The sequence below is a fragment of the Pongo abelii genome, chromosome 16 (genome assembly GCF_028885655.2).
Source record: "Pongo abelii isolate AG06213 chromosome 16, NHGRI_mPonAbe1-v2.0_pri, whole genome shotgun sequence".
NCBI classification, from domain to species: Eukaryota; Metazoa; Chordata; class Mammalia; order Primates; family Hominidae; genus Pongo; species Pongo abelii.
This window is the reverse complement of record NC_072001.2, coordinates 22,011,565-22,028,523: the sequence shown is the minus strand read 5'-3', so window position 1 is coordinate 22,028,523 and position 16,959 is coordinate 22,011,565. Positions and strand designations below refer to the sequence as shown.

Sequence of the window (16,959 nt, the reverse complement as noted above, 5' to 3'; positions counted from 1 at the left end):
ACATAACCAACAAAATAATAACATCTTTCCTTCTGTTCAAAGTTCATTACTATTAGCCGAGTGCAGTGACTCACACCTGTAATCCCAGCATTCTGGGAGACTGAGGCGGGCGGATCACTTGAGCCCAGGAATTCGAGACCAGCTTCGGCAACATGGCAAAACCCTGTCTACAAAAAATACAAAATTAGCCAGGCGTGGTTGCACGTGCATGCAGTCCCAGCTACTGGCAAGGCTGAGGTGGAGAACCACCTGAACTCAGTAAGTCAAGGCTGCAGTGGTGCAGCCTCTGTCCCCCAGGCTGGAGTGCAGTGGTGCAATCTCGGCTCACTGCAACCTCCGTCTCCTGGGTTCAAGCGATTCTCCTGCCTCAGCCTCCCGAGTAGCTGGGATTACAGGCATGCGCCACCACACCCAGCTAATCTTTGTATTTTTAGTAGAGAAGCGGGTCTCATCATGTTGGCCAGGCTGGTTTTGAACTCCTGACCTCAAATAATCCACCTGCCGCGGCCTCCCAAAGTGCTGGGATTACAGGTATAAGAAACCACACCCGGCCGGTATTTTTCTTTCTTAGAGGCAGGATCTCACTCCCAGGCTGGAGTGCGGTGGCACGATCTCAGCTCACTGTAGCATTGACCTCCCAGGCTCCGGCGATTCTCCTCTCTCAGCCTCCCGAGCAGCTGGGATCACAGGTGTGTGCCACCACACCTGGCCAATTGTTAAATTTTTTTTATTTTTATTTTTTAGAGATGGGGTCTTGCTATGTTGCCCAGTCTGGCAACATGGGATCCTCCCTCTTCGGCCTCCCAAAGGCTGAAAATTACAGACATGAGCCAGCATGCCCAGCCTATATTGTTTTATATTTCTTCAGTTTTGTTTTGTGGTCGCTGGAGGTCTGTTTCCTTCTTGGATTCCCTGCACAGTGCTTCCACAGCTGCTCCGTGTAATCTGCCCAAGACTTTTGCTGTGTTCAGTTGAACACACAGGAGGAAGCTCTGCAGGCCCAAGCGAGCCAACCGCACAAAGATCTGTTCTCATACCCAGGGGAGCTGGTCTCCCCACTCGACCCGCGCCCTGGATAGCTCCAGTTTGTGTGAGCGCGACCACCTGCCGCCGCGTGATTAAGAGCGCTCTGGGCCAAGCAGTCTCCCGTGGGAGTGCTGGCGTGCGGAAATCCCGCCTTCCGGCGCCCGCTGTTGGCCTTGGCGCGGCCAGGGCGCTCCAAATAGGAAGATAAGCGGGATTGCTGGAAGCGGGAGAGTCGGAGGAGCAGCGAAGGGCTCCTCTTCCCCATTGGCTGCGCCCGCGGAGCAGCCTCGTTGCGATTGGCCTTACGAAGGGGGGCGGCAGTCCCGCGTCGTCCCGCCCCTCGGGCCGGGAGAGGCGCCGGGATCGCAGGCGCCGGCTGAGCCAGCGGCTCCTGGGAGGCTGCGTCCGCACGTCGGCGGGGCGAGGCCACTGGGCCCTGCGCGTCAGGTCCTGGCCTGGGGCACCTGGGCGGCCGGTGGCGGGGGCGGTGCGGGCGCGGGGCTGGTGGGCGGCGGAGCCCGGGAGGCGGGCGTGGACGCGCTGACCGCCCGCGGCGCAGCCTCGGGCCTCTCTCCATCTCTTAAGTGGTGGCGGCTGTGGGTTTTTCTGCAGGCGATCCTTTTGAGTGATTTGTTTCACGCACGCGCCCTGCTGTGGGGTAAAGCGGCAGATTCATGCTGCTGTCATTTGTCGTTAAAACGATGGGCTTGTGTGTACCTTTTGGATTTGAGGGCAGGGAGATGACATTGTGACTTGGCTTGCTGTGACCGTCCATTCTCAAGGTCTCGTCAGCGTGGTGCAGAAACTCGGCACACCCTGCCTACCTTGGAAGGAGGCTTTCCCTTCCCCACCTCCCTCTCCCTCCATCTCTTCCCTCTTTCCTTCTCTCCCTTTCACTCCCCTCCCCAGCTCTTCTCTCCCCCCTTTCTGTTCTGTCTCTCTCTCTCTTTCCTTTTCTGCATTAAACCTTTCGGGAGTGTCTTTGTAAACTATTAAAAAGCGTTAGGTCTTCAACATGTATGTTTACTTTGCAGGCCTGAGACCTGGGAGGAAGCTGGAGAAAAGATGCCCTCTGAATCTTTCTGTTTGGCTGCCCAGGCTCGCCTTGACTCCAGATGGTTGAAAACACATATACAGGTGGGGTTTGACATGTGTTTTTGTTGGTGTGTTTCTGCTTCCATGTTTAAATTTCTCATGTAAGGCTTTTTTTAGGGTATGTAAGGGGAAGTCAGTTGTATCTTGCTATATTGAGGAGCAGGTTTGTTTCCTTTAACTTAAAATCTTAACAGTCTTTATGGCTGTTTTTGTAGATCGTGCAAGGCTGCCTTTTAATTAGTTTCTTGCAAGTGCACGAAACTTGAGATCTATTAATAGGCAAAATTTTGTTCCTATTATTACTGGTTAAGAAATCTGCCACACTCCTAACCATATCATGGTGACTGTTGTTTGTTACTGACAGTTTTTGAGCTGTTGAGTTAACTGTGGAGGGGAAAATTGGAGAAGTAAGTTGCAGTAATTATGGCTGCTAGGAACTCACTCATTATGAGGCCTTGTGTTTGTGTTTCTGGAGAGAGGAGTTAGTTCATTTGAGCTGTTTGTTTTGTATTTGTAACTCCTTATTAAGAGGAGTGCTCAGATTTTCACATCAAGAATATGAGGAAACAGTGTTGGCCTTAGGTCCTAATTTTTTGATTTAATGAGGTAATTGCAAGCTTGTCAGGACGTTATTAAATAAATAACAGTAATATTTCGATAGACAGTTCTTTACACCTAATCTACTTTTATTTGGAAATAGCTTGGAAAAACTACTTTTGGAACTCCTTATCAGCAGCAAAAAGAAGTGTTTGAAATATTTTGTGTGTGTCTGTGTATTTTCCTACTCCCTAAGGTTAACCATTTTAAGTATTAAGTAATCTGCCTTGACTGTTCATCAAAAGTGGTGTAGGCTGTTAAGCAGTAGTTGATCATGGATACTTACACTGAAGTGTTATTGCCCCTTCCTAATTTTTCCTTTTGTTTTTAAACAGGTATTGAGTGTTGGTAGATATGAGAGTCCAGTGTTTAGAACTGTGTTGTGTGGCCGGGCGCAGTGGCTCACGCCTGTAATCCCAGCAGTTTGGGAGGCCAAGGTGGGTGGATCCCCTGAGGTCAGGAGTTGGAGACCAGCCTGACCAACATGGTGAAACCCCGTCTCTACTAAAAATACAAAATTAGCCAGGCACGGTGGTGTATGCCTGTAATCCCAGCTACTCGGGAGGCTGAGGCAGGAAAATCGCTTGAACCTGGGAGGCGGAGGTTGCAGTGAGTCAAGATCACGCCATTGCACTCCAGCCTGGGCAATGAGAGCAAACCTGTTTCAAAAAAAAAAAAAAAACTGTTGTGGATGATGGGATTGTTATTCATATTCATGTGTAATGTTACATAAGACAGAGCGCAGAGAATTGGGTCAAGAATTGGTGTAGTTACTCTTTGGGTTTGCTTCTCTTTAAACATGTCCTTTGATTTAACTATAATGGTCTGTTTTTGTCATTTTAAGTGGATGGGAGAGGTGAGAGATGAGTACTTTCATATTTCTGAAATCCTGAGATTCAGGCAAAGTTGTTTTAATAATTGTTTTTATATTAGTGTCTATGTATTTTGAGAAACATTTTAGAGTAAAGGACTTTACCTAATAAAATTTTTTTCTTAATAATTGTAATTTAATAACTGCTAAATATGAGTTCTAGTGTCTTGATCTAAAACCAGTTTAATGCTGAATTGAGTTCCTATGATGGGTTAGGCAGATAACCCAGGGAGGCACATTTATGTCTTAGAGGGCCTGTTGTTTTGATTTATTAAGTTTAATACACAGTACTTGGTCCTTGTTACACATTTCCAATATAATTAGAAAGTCTTTTTTTTTGAGACGCAGTCTTGCTCTGTCGCCCAGGCTGGTTGCAGTGGTGCAATCTTGGCTCACTGCAAGCTCCGCCTCCCGAATTCAAGTGATTCTCTCCACCTCAGCCTTCTGAGTAGCTGGGATTACAAGTGTGAGCCACCATGCATGCCCGACTAATTTTTGTATTTTTAGTAAAGACGGGGTTTCACCGTGTTGGCCTTAGAGGGCCTGTTGTTTTGATTTATTAAGTTTAATACACAGTACTTGGCCCTTGTTACACATTTCCAATATGATTAGAAAGTCTTTTTTTTTTGAGACGCAGTCTCGCTCTGTTGCCCAGGCTGGAGTGCAGTGGCATGATCTCGGCTCACTGCAAGCTCGGCCTCCCGGGTTCACACCATTCTCCTGCCTCAGCCCCTGGAGTAGCTGGGACTCCAGGCACCCGCCACCATGGCCGGCTAATTTTTTGTGTTTTTAGTAGAGACGGGGTTTCACCGTGTTAGGCAGGACGGTCTCGATCTCCTGACCTTGTGATCTGCCCACCTCGGCCTCCCAAAGTGCTGGGATTACAGGCGTGAGCCACCGCGCCCGGCCTCTGCTTATCTTATAAAATAAAACAGGATATAGTAACCTTTTAATCAAAACACAGCATCATAGATGGAGACGCAGAGCCCGACGTTGTTATTACTGTTTTTTTATCAGCCGGTACAAGTATTCTAGTGATGGTACTGTGCTGCGTAGCTACCCTGAACACACTACTTTCTCACTGTGTTAAGGGTATGTCATATTTTTACTGTTAAGTACTTATGTGTGAATAAGTGTAAGGAAATGTTTGCCTATCAGTAGCATATAAATTCAGAGGCAGGAATGATGGTAATGCCAAACAACCACAGATATTCCACGTGGGTGGCTGAGATAATGACACTTTTGCTTTCTTACGGTTCACTGTACACAAACTTTGTGTAATGTAGAAAATAAATATTTTGTAAAATTACCTTCAGGCTATGTGTATAAAAGATGTATATAATACATAAATGAGTCTGGTGTTTCAACTTGGGTCCCATCCCCAAGATAACTTATTATGTAGATGCAAATATTCCAAAATATGAAAAATTCTGAATCACTTCTGATCCCAAGCATTTCAGATAAGCCATACTTAATCTGTAATTCAAGATGTATTTTACCCATTTACCTGATCTAGATGCTATATTTTTGTTAGGTGTATATTAGCTTTATATGTACAGGCGTCAGTGACTATAAGACCTGGCTTTAAATTTAACCTTTTCCTTAATACTGGATGGGCCCCATATATTCTGTTGTATGTGTATATAAGGTAACACAAGTCCTTTTGTCTCCCCCAGTTCCTTTTGCATATGAGAAAACATAAGCCATTTTGTGCCTCTTGCATCATAAGCCATAGTCTATTTTACTATGTGGTTTCCCATCTGGTTACTTTTGGGAGTACCAGATGGTCTCATAAAAACAGTGGGTTTTCCTGAAACTTTTGGATTAATATTGAACTTGTTTATCATCTTTTAGCTGTGCGGTCAGAGAAGAAATGCCTTAGAAAGGCAAGCAAGTGGCTTTTGGAATATACAGAAGAATATGATCAGATATTTACTCCTAAGAAAAAACAAAAGAAGGTACAGGAGCAGGTGCACAAGGTGTGTTGCAAAATTTCGGCAAACTTTCACTGGTCGTTAGGAAACTGCAATTTTATCTTCAGTGTCATACTTTAGCTTCATGAAATAATAATTTCCGTAACTGGGATCTTGTTTTTTATTCTCAGCTTCTAGCACAGTACTTAGGATTTAGTGGTTATTCAGGAAATATATAAATGAGTCTACATATTATATTTCTTTATGTATATATTTTTTCCTCTTTGTCTTCAAAGAGTATTTAATGACTTAGGAATATTGTTATGATTTTATCTTAAGTAAAAATATAGGATATAAAGTGAAATATATATAGTCTGATCCTAATTTCAAAAATAAATACATCTTATTTGTCTTATTTTTTAATTCGGTTTTTTTAAAATGAAGTATTTAGAGACATTTTGACATTCTACGCCTACATAGGTTAATATGTAGTTAAAAAATGGAACATTTTCCTTTATAATCAATTTAACAGACTTGCATCTTATATAAGATCTGTTTATCTGACATCAGCTGTCTTTCAGATTTCACCAGTTATCCCCTAACCTTTACCTTTGGATTATTCATACCAGGACTCAGTCTAGGACTACTCATTGTAACTGGTTGTTATGGTTCTCAAATCACTTTGAATTCAGAACAATCCCTTTTTTCATGATCAGAATCATGTCTATAAGAGAGTGACATGTAAAGTTATCTACTTCTCTATATTTGTGTAATTGCTTTCTCATAGGTGTCACTTAGATTTTCTCTATCTCCTGTTCTCTGTGAAGTGGAAGATAGAACCTACCAGTTTGATAGATTGAAGTTGAACATTTTTAGCTAGACTATATCAGAGATGATAATGTGTAATACATTGCATATTGAGGGTTTAAAAAAAAAGGAATATTTTATTCCCATCAGCCATTCCCTGACAGTTTGTTTTTTCTTTTTTAAAATGGAGACAGGGTCTTGCCCAAGCTGGAGTGCAGAGATGCATGAACACAGTTCACTGCAGCCTTGACCTCCTGGGTTTAAGCAATCCTTCCATCTCAGCCTCCTGAGTAGTTGGGACCACAGGTGCACACTACCACACCTGGCTAATTTTTAACAACAAGTATTTTGTAGAGGCGATATCCCACTATGTTGCCCTTGCTAGTCTGGAATTCCTGGGCTCCAGTGATCTTTCTGCCTGAGCCTCCCAGAGTGTTGGGATTACAGGTGTGAGCTACCATGCCCAGCTTCCCTGATGGTTTTTTGAAAACCCCAGTTGAAGATCTTTACCTATATTAATAATTTTATTAGAGGTTACAAAATGAAGACTTTCAGATTTTATTATTTTCTCTATTTTTATTAAGTGATAGTCTCTTTCATTAACTGGACTCTATTATTGTCCTGAAATACTTGAAAGGCAGAATAAGTGCTTCTTTCTTTCCCATTAATTACCAATTGTAACATTAAGGAGTTCATTAGTAGTTGTTTTAATTGGAGACATTAGAGCAGTCTTTTTCCCCTGCCTTTGAATTATTGTTGTGGACTTATCAATATTATAGCTTCAGTGTATCTCAGTCAACTTCATTTTTTTCTTTATTTAATTTTGGTTAAATATACATATATATAAAACACTTTATTATATTATCTTTTTTTTTTTTTTGAGAGAGAGTCTCACTCTCGCCCAGGCTGGAGTGCAGTGGTATGATCTCGGCTCACTGCAAGCTCCATCTCCCGGATTCACACCTCCTTCTGCCTCAGCCTCCCATGTAGCTAGGACTACAGGTGCCCGCCAGCACGCCTGGCTAATTTTTTGCATTTTTAGTAGAGACGGGGTTTCACCGTGTTAGCCAGGATGGTCTCGATCTCCTGACCTCGTGATCTGCCCGCCTCGGCCTCCCAAAGTGCTCGGATTATAGGCATGAGCCACAGCGCTGGGCCTGTTTTATCCATTTGTAAGTGTCCAGTTCAGTGGCATGAAGCACAGTTACATTGTTGTGCAACCATCTCCACCATCCATCTCAATAATTTTTTTCATCTTTCCAAACTAAAAGTCAATACCCATTAACCAATAACTCCCTTTTCTGCTCAACCCCTGGCAATTGCCATTCTATGTTCTGTCTTAAGAATTTTCTTATTCTGGATACCGCATATACTTGAAATCATATATTTGTTCTTTGTGTCTAAGTAATTTCCCTTAGCATACATAATGTCTTCAAGGTTCATCCACTTTTTGTAGCCTTTGTCAGAATTTCATTCCTTTTAAAGTGCGTTATTCTTTTTGACACTTAAATTACAACAATTTTGGCCTGTGGACTCTAATTTTATTTTTTGTTCTTAGGTAAGTTCCCGCTGTGAAGAGGAAAGCCTTCTAGCCCGAGGTCAATCTAGTGCTCAGAACAAGCAGGTGGATGAGAATTCTTTGATTTCAACCAAGGAAGAGCTTCCAGTTCTTGAAAGGGAGGCTCTGTAGACCAGGCGCAGTGGCTCACGCCTGTAATCCCAGCACTTTGGGAGGCCGAGGCGGGTGGATCACGAGGTGAGGAGATGGAGACCATCCTGGCTAACATGGTGAAACCCTGTCTCTACTATAAATACAAAAAATTAGCCGGGCATGGTGGCGGGAGCCTGTAGTCCCTGCTACTAGGGAGGCTGAGGCAGGAGAATGGCATGAACCTGGAAGACTGAGCGTGCAGTGAGTGGGGATCCCATGACTGCACTCCAGCCTGGGTGACACAGCAAGACTCTGTCTCAAAAAAAAAAAAAAAAAAAGGAGGTTCCATTTTTGGAGGGCCCCTTGGCTCAGTCAGAACTTGCAGGTGGACATGCTGAGTTGCCACAGCTGACCTTGTCTGTACCTGTGGCTCCGGGAGTCTCTCCACGGCCTGCCCTTGAGTCTGAGGAATTGCTAGTTAAAACGCCAGGTAAGGTGTGGTTGAGATCTCAGTATTTGAGCAGATATGATTAGAGGAAGCAGGAGATTTTAGTATGTTTTGATGTAAAGCCAACATTGTATCTATATACAATAAACGACCCCCTTTTGTCCTGGGAAATAGTTACAATGATGGCTAATTAGATATAGTTACTATGAATTGTAGCACGCTATCAAGGAGACGTATTTTTGATAACTATGCTCCTTGCTCCAGTGTTGCTCTTCATGATTGTTGATCAGCCACTGTGTAAATTACAACCAGGATAACAGGGCTTCAAGAGGGGCACCACACATTAGTGGAATAAGCACTGTGCTTCAAGTGCTGGCTCCACCAGTCCTTGTGTTACTTGGGAAGTTGTTTAGTCTCTGAACTTGTTTCCTCATCTATAAAATGGAGATCATAATGTATTAATGTATGATGTTGTATACCTGACCACATAGTAATTACCAGTTCATTCGAAGTTAATTACCAGTTACTTCTCACTTGATCATTCTTTATAAATCACCTGGGGAGAGTTGGATCTAAACATATTGTCTCTAATTCACCTTGTAACTATTGAATATTCTAGTCAGTCAAGGAATGGGAAGAATCCTCTCTTCTGTACCCCTTTAAATTTTGGATGTAACTTTTTTACATCATCAACAGGAGCTTTTGATGTTATTCCTTAAAGAAATGATTCCAATTGTGCTTAAACTAGTTGGGTATAATTAAAAAGATTTTTGAGAGAATAGTAAAGATAGTTGTTGTTTCAGTACCTATTATGTGCCAAACTCGATTTATTAAGTCAGCTCTTTTATATAATTCTTGAGTGATCCTATGAATTATCTTTTACCTATTGAATTTTATTTTCTTAGGGGCAGAGCAGAAACTGTAATCGTGGTCCATTTATGACCATTATCCAAGCTCTATTTCACTCCTCCTTATTTTGTCCTCACCAACAATCAGTGGCCATAAAGATAGTTCTGTCCTTTTGATTTCTCCCTTAGTTATTTTGTGATTTAAAGTCAACACACACACATCCCTCACATTAGTTTGTGTTTGCATTGAGAACTGTTTACTTGTTTTGTTTACTAATATTTTATAATCAAATTACCATCCTGCCTCTTCCCATAAGATGATGGAGAAAACATCAAAAACATTGAGATTCACTTTGTGTGGTATACAGATTTTTAAAAAATTAACTTGTGCCCAGTTTCTAAATCATTTAATATAAAGATACATGCATTTCAGGACTTTATGAAAGTAAACATCAAAGAAAACCAACTAAGAAACTTCTTGAATCCAATGATTTAGACCCTGGATTTATGCCCAAGAAGGGGGACCTTGGCCTTTCTAAAAAGGTATGTTATTTTTGTAAGTTCTAAAAGAAATAAACTCAGGAAATGAGGAATTTTAAAAATGACATTTTGAGTAGTAGTTATAACATTGATGTACATACATATAGAAATTAGTGTGTGTGTCAGCAGGCATACATGATCTGAGATTTCCTACAGGAAAGGCTGTTTTGCAGTTGTGTAACCATGTATGTGTATAAACTGGTTTCAGGTGTCTTTTCCAAGTGAAAAAAATTTTAAAATGCTTTTAAGATTAAGTTTGTGTTTGTTATAATTTCTTTTCTGGGTTCAAATCCTCTTAACTGTTTTCTACTAAACTACTATCTCAAACATCACTAGTCTGCTCTATCCTATTGCCATGTCGTTGTAGCCCTTTTGGTTTTTTTTTTTTTTTTTTTTTGAGACAGGGTCTGATTCTGTCACCCAGGCTGGAGTGCAGTGGCATAATTTGGGCTCACTGTAATCTCTCCCTCCCAGGCTCCCCAGATAATTTTTTGTATTTTTTTGGTAGAGATGGGGTATCAATTTTTTTGTGTGATTCATACTTTTTGTGTTTTATTCAAGAAATCTAGTGTGATGGCTTAAGCCTATAATCCGGGGACTTAGGGAACCTGAGGCGGTAGGATTGCTTAAGCTCAGGAGTTTGAGACCAGCCTGAGCAATAAAGGAGACCTTGTCTCTACAAAACAAAACACAATGCCAAAAACACCAGAAAACGGCTGTGGTGTTGTGTGTCTGGTCCCAGCTACTCAGAAGGCTGAAGTGGTAGGATGTCTTGAGCCCTGGAGGTCAAGGCTGCAGTGAGCTATGATTGCACTATTGCACTCCACCCTGGGTGACAGAGCAAGACCCTGTGTCAGTCAGTCAATCAATCAGTGAAATCTTTGTGTACCCCATGGACACAAATGTGTTCTTCCTGTGTTTTCTTTTAGGAGCTTTTTGGTTCTGGTTTCACATACAGATCTTTGTTCAATCTTGAATTTTTGAGACGGAGTTTTGTTCTCCCCCATATTGATGTCCAGTTGTTTTACCACCATTTACCAAAAAATCCCTGATATTGGCTGGGTGCGGTGGCTCACACCTGTAATCCCAGCAGTTTGGGAGGCCGAGGCGGGCAGATCACTTGAGGTCAGGAGTTGGAGACCAGCCTGGCCAACATGGTGAAACCCCATCTCTACTAATAATACAAAAAAAAAAAAAAATAGCTGGGTGTCGTGGTGTCTGCCTGTAATCCCAGCTACTCGGGAGGCTGAGACAGGAGAATTGCTGGAACCTGGGAGGCAGAGGTTGTAGTGAGCCGAGGTCATGCCACTGCACTCCAGCCTAGGTGACAGAGCCAGACTCCCTCTCAAAAAAAAAAAAAAAATTCCCTGCTATTTATCCTCACCATCTCTCAGACTCCTAATCTCTTTTAAGTATTAATTATGCTTAATAACTCTTTGTCACTGTTGAATTTTTACTTTTGGGGAGAGGGAATTGCCATTAAATTTGGGATCAGAGCAAGAGAAAATCAGAATGATTGGTTATGGCTAGCACCAAACTCTGGAGAAAAGTGCCTTCTTGTCTGTTTGGGAGTGTGTCCTGCCATCTGACCTGGTCTACTTCATTGTTGAAGTCCTGGTTACCCTGAGGTATATTTTGTCATAAGGCTAAAGCCATGATTCAGTTCCATTTTAGTTTACCAGGCACACCACCACCCTGTCTGCAGGTGGAATAATCAGTAACAGAATGAGAGATGATCTGTTCTGGTAGTGCTTTAAGGGTACTCCGGCTGAATGTATATCCACGCTAGACTTTATCTACACAGTAAGTCACTGGAATCTTAGTCACATCCTCTAAGAAGTTCTTTGGTCTTTTTCATTCTAAACAGAACAGTTTGATTTTTATTCATATGGTATGATTCTTGTGGGTGTGCATGGGTGGGTGGGTGTGTGTGTGTGTGTGTGTGTGAATTTTTATTTTAATTTATAAAATTGATCAGAATAGAAATGAGAATATTTCCTGCATTATTCTCTGACTGTAGTTTGGGGAGCATTGTAATTATTTTATTCCACAGCTTTTGGGTAACTGTTAAATAATGAACTAATTTGTTATCTAAATGAAATGATTGGTATTTAAAAAAAATTGCGGAAATGTATTTTGTGGATTTGTCTAGGAGTCTCGTTTTGTTGAATTGGATACCTAACATTTGCCCATTCATTTTACTTCACTTGGTTAGACTTCTGATATATACTGAACATGAGGAGAATTGCAGTCTTATGATTTATTAATATGATAAAATGAGCATTGAGAAATTCACAGCTGTATTTTATCTTGTTTTAGTCCCAAGCATTAGAAACTCTACAGCAAGAATGGCCTTTATTTTTTATTTATTGATTTATTTGAAATGGAGTTTTGCTCTTGTTGCCCAGGCAGGATGCAATGGCGTGATCTTGGCTCACCACAACCTCCGCCTCCCAGGTTCAAGCGATTCTCCTACCCCAGCCTCCCGAGTAGCTGGGATTACAGGGATGTGCCACCATGCCCGGCTAATTTTTTGTATTTTTAGTAGAGGCGGGGTTTCTCCATGGTAGTCAGGCTGGTCTCGAACTCCTGACCTCAGGTGATCCACCCGCCTCACCCTCCCAACATACTGGGATTACAGTCGTGAGCCACCATGCCCGGACAGAAGGGCCTTTATTGTATTGACTTTTTGTGACCACTAAATGTTGTTTTACAGTTATGATGAGGAATATTATCATTCTTGTAGGAAAAGACAGTTGCTTGGGGTGAACTAATTCATACAAGTATTAGTAGTGGGTGAATCAAATGTTTGGCCCTTGATTAGACTCCTGATGTTGAGTATTTGTTTTGAGTTTTAATGTTGCTTTAATTTGGATTAATCTGAAGTCATTTTAAGTTGGAATGCCATTCAGTATTTCAGAACTGTTTAATGTACGGTTCACCAAGTAAACAGGTCTGTGTCAAATCTAATAGCTGTGAACGCAACTGTAGGAAGATGGATTATTTTTCCTTTTTTTTTTTTTTTTTTTTTTTTTTTTTTTGAGACTTGCTCTGTCTCCAGGCTGGAGCTCAGTGGTGCGATCTTGGCTCAATGCAACCTCCACCTCCTGGGCTCAAACAATTCTGCCTCAGCCTCCCGAGTAGCTGGGATTACAGGCATGTGCTCCCGCACCTAGCTAATTTTTGTATTTTTAGTAGAAACGGGGTTTCACCATGTTGGCCATGGTTGGCCAAGCTGGATTCAAACTCCTGACCTCAGATGATCTGTCCCCCTTGGCCTCCCAAAGTGCTGAGATTACAGGCATGAGCCACCGTGCCTGGCCAGGAAGATGGATTTTAAGTACAGGGTGCAGTGCAATAACATTGAACCTGTGGGTCTCTGGGTACATACCCCTTCTCTTTCTCCACTTCAGTCACAGAAAGCATAGTGTATTCACAGAAAGCATTGTGTACCTAGTCTATATAGTCTATATGTTGGAAATCTCTGGCCAGTCTTTATTGTGGTATTCACAGGTCTGTTGGAGTTTTTTTTGTTGTTGCTTTTTTTAAGTTTTTGTTTTTGTTTCTGTTTTTTTGAGATGGATTCTCTCTCCTTGCCCAGGCTGGAGTGCAATGGTGCGATCTCGGCTCACTACAACCTCCTCCCTCCGGGTTCAAGCAATTCTCCTGCCTCAGTCTCCCAAGTAGCTGGGATTACAGGCATGTGCCATCATGCCCGGTTAATTTTGCATTTTTAGTAATGACGGGGTTTCTCCATGTTGGTCAGGCTGGTCTTGAACTCCCAACCTCAGATGATCCACCCGCCTCAGCCTCCCAAAGTGCTAGGATTACAGATGTGAGCCACCGTGCCCAGTCTGTTGGAGCATTTTTAAATCTGATTCCTTTTCCCCCTGAAGTTTCTGTTTAACCCTTTACTGTGGTCATGTTGATTTTTTTAATTGCTAAAACAAGTCAAAAGTGTATATCCATAGCAGCTGACAATTTAGACTTTGGCATATAAGGTAAAGGGTTTATTTTTTTCATTCATCTGTAAATGGTGTTGTTTTCACTTATTTGTAGTGCTTAAGAAGCTGGTCACCTGGAGAATGGAATAACTGAATCTTCTGCCGCATCTTTTTCAAAAGATTTTGGTGGAGGTGAGTATTTTTGGGATTTAAAGAATGTAATACAGTAGTAAGTTTGAAGCACTTTGTCCTTTAACCACAAAAAATGTTTCATGTGTAAGCCAGACCAGTGAGGTACAAGTTTTCAAACTGGTTTGCCCAAAATCTGCTTCCTGAAACAGATAAAATATTCATAAATTGAACATCTACTCTACCAGAACTTTTAGTAGGAATGCTACCTGTAATCTCTCTAAAGCATTACAGAGAGTTCGGTTATTATCTATAGTATTCCTGTTTTATAGAAGAAAAGTGAAGATGAACAAGGCAAGGTCAGGGAACTAAATCCACACCTGACCAATTTCATGGTCATACTCCTGTCTTCTTATCCACCCCAGGTTTCCTCCTTGCCACTTCTGTCTTCCACTCTTCATTTGTCTGCCAATGCCATTTATTGATTAGTGTCATTTTTGAAATATCATTCCAAATTTGAGCACACTGCAGCAGACATGATCTGCCAGCAAAGAGTGTCATGGAGGCAAGATTATATTTCATGTGACCTACGATTATTAAACTTTCTAACAAGTAAATCTAGCAATATGTTAGCTTATTTAGCCACGTGGCAATTGTAATCCCATAGGTTGGTCAATTTTCTTGTAAGATTTAAAAATAGGCTGCTTTCAAAATAATATCAGGCCGATCATGGTGGCCCACAACTGCAATGCCAGCGCTTTGGGAGGCTGAGATAAGAGGATCACTTGAGGCCAGGTGTTCCACCCAGACCAGGCTTGGCACTTAGTGAGACCCTGTCTCTATCTACAGTTTAAAAAACATTAGCTAGGCATGGTGGTGTATGTCTGTAGTCACAGCTGCTTGTTAAGCTGATGTGGGAGGATCCCTTGAGTCCTAGAGGTTAAGGCTACAGTGAGCTGTTGCTCACAGCAGGCACTGTAGCCTGGGCAACAGTGAGAGACCATGTCTCTTAAAATAATAGTAGTAATAATAATAACATCAGCTCTTTTCCTATACTTTTATATTTCATTTTTAAAATAAAACCTAAAACATGAACTTTATCCATTATAAATTTTGTGTAAGTGTTCCAGCTTATGAGAATTTCAAACCTTTCTGTTATGCTCATATTAAGTTGTCTTATAGTGTTAGGCTGCGAGCAGTTTTGATGGCAGAGCTTCTCCAGCTCAAATCAGGCAGTCAAAAAAAGAGCTCACTGAGGCAGTCTTCAAAACTCCAGCTTTCATATTGTTAACTAGCAGAAATATCCTGGAATGTTTTATGAAATACCTCTTATATTCCTCTTTGTGTTTCTATAACACAGTTGAAATGTGTTTAATGGAAAGTGCAGGAGGGACTAGAAGAATTTCTTTTTTTTTTTTTTTTTGGTTTGAGACAGAGTCTGGCTCTGTCGACCAGGCTGCAGTACAGTGGCGCGATCTCAGCTCACTGTAGCCTCCGCCTTCTGGGTTCAAGCGATTCTCCTGCCTCAGCCCCCTCAGTAGCTGGGACTACCGGTGTACTCCACCACGCCCGGCTAATTTGTTTTGTATTTTTAGTAGAGACAGGGTTTCACCATGTTGGCCAGATGGTCTCAATCTCCTGACCTCGTGATCTGCCTGCCTCAGCCCCACAAAGTGATGGGATTACAGGCGTGAGCCACTGTGCCCGGCCTCAACTCTCCATCTTAATCCTTTTTTTCTTTTTTTTCTTCTTGAGATGGAGTTTCGCTCTTGTTACCCAGGCTGAGTGTGGTGGCGTGATCTTGGCTCACTGCAACCTCTACCTCCTGGTTTCAAGTGATTCTCCTGCCTCAGCCTCCTGAGTAGCTGGGATTACAGGCATGCACCACCATGCCTGGCTAATTTTGTATTTTTAGTAGAGATGGAGTTTCACTATGTTGGTCAGGCTGGTCTTGAATTCCTGGCCTCATGTGATCTGCTGGCCTCAGCCTCCCAAAGTGCTGGGATTACAGGCTTGAGCCACGGTGCCCAGCCCTTAATCCTTAAATCATATAGTGATTGATATTATTGTCTCCAATCTTGAAGCCTAGGGAGTGCTATCTTTTCATGACTAGTAAAATGCATTTCCCCTTCATCTATAGGATTTAATTCCTTTGAGGAACTACAAGATTTGTCATTTCAATCACATAAATTAAAATTTCTGTAATAACCTATACACTTACTATTTAATCTGTATGAGGGAGAAGTTACATATATGTAGCCATTTCCCAACTAGTTATGTCATGATGAGTTAGTCTCAATTCTTATTTCCCCCATTTTCTAATCCATAAAGCTGGAGAATTAAATGAGTTTTAAGGTTGGTTTTTATTCTAATAATAGGATAAGAGATTTTGGACATGTGTGTTATTAGCCAGCAGATAGCACCTATTTTCCTGTCATAGGCACTATCAAGATATTTGACAAACCAAGGACGCGAAAACGACAGAGGCATGCTGCAGCCAAGATGCAATGCAAAAAAGTGAAAAATGATGACTCATCAAAAGAGATTCCATGCTCAGAGGTATTACTCAGTTCCTGGTCTCTTCACCTTCTAAAGAGAAGCTACTTTTCACACCAGAGGCCACATCCCTGTTTCCCTTGAGTTTTCTTAAGAACACTATTCTACCGAAGTGGCTCATGGCCACAAGGCATCCTGGAGGAAAAGTAGAGCCTTATCCTAATAATAAGGCAAGGCACGTATTGCAACTGTCAATATGGTCTTTTTAAAAGATCATCACATCCTGTGCTGTAGGTGTCCAATCAAGTATATGTGTTTCATTGTTAAGTAAACTTGTAAAACCAGAGAGCACAATATCAACTCAACATGTGACCTGAAGGAACTTAGATACTGCCCGATAAAAGTTGAGACTGGCCAGGCACTGTGGCTCACGCCTGTAATCCCAACACTTTGGGAGGTCGAGGCGGGTAAATAACTTGAGGTTGAGAGTTTAAGACCAGCCTTGCCAACGTGGTGAAACCTCATCTCTACTAGCAATACAAAAATTAGCTGACTGGTGGTGTGCACCTGTAATTCCAGCTAATCAGGCAGAGG

General features: G+C 41.9%; 1 protein-coding gene across 1 annotated transcript in view; it reads left to right on the top strand.

Annotated features, from left to right (window-relative positions):
• The window catches only part of LOC100438855 (golgin subfamily A member 6-like protein 7), an 89,933-nt gene that overhangs the window by 33,822 nt on the left and 39,152 nt on the right, over window positions 1-16,959 (top strand). Inside the window, exons 12-17 of the mRNA XM_063716432.1 lie at window positions 2,061-2,163; window positions 5,444-5,568; window positions 7,868-8,065; window positions 9,690-9,799; window positions 13,856-13,932; window positions 16,310-16,428. The gene's annotated coding sequence lies outside the window, so the exon portion shown is untranslated. The remainder of the gene's footprint in view (window positions 1-2,060; window positions 2,164-5,443; window positions 5,569-7,867; window positions 8,066-9,689; window positions 9,800-13,855; window positions 13,933-16,309; window positions 16,429-16,959) is intronic.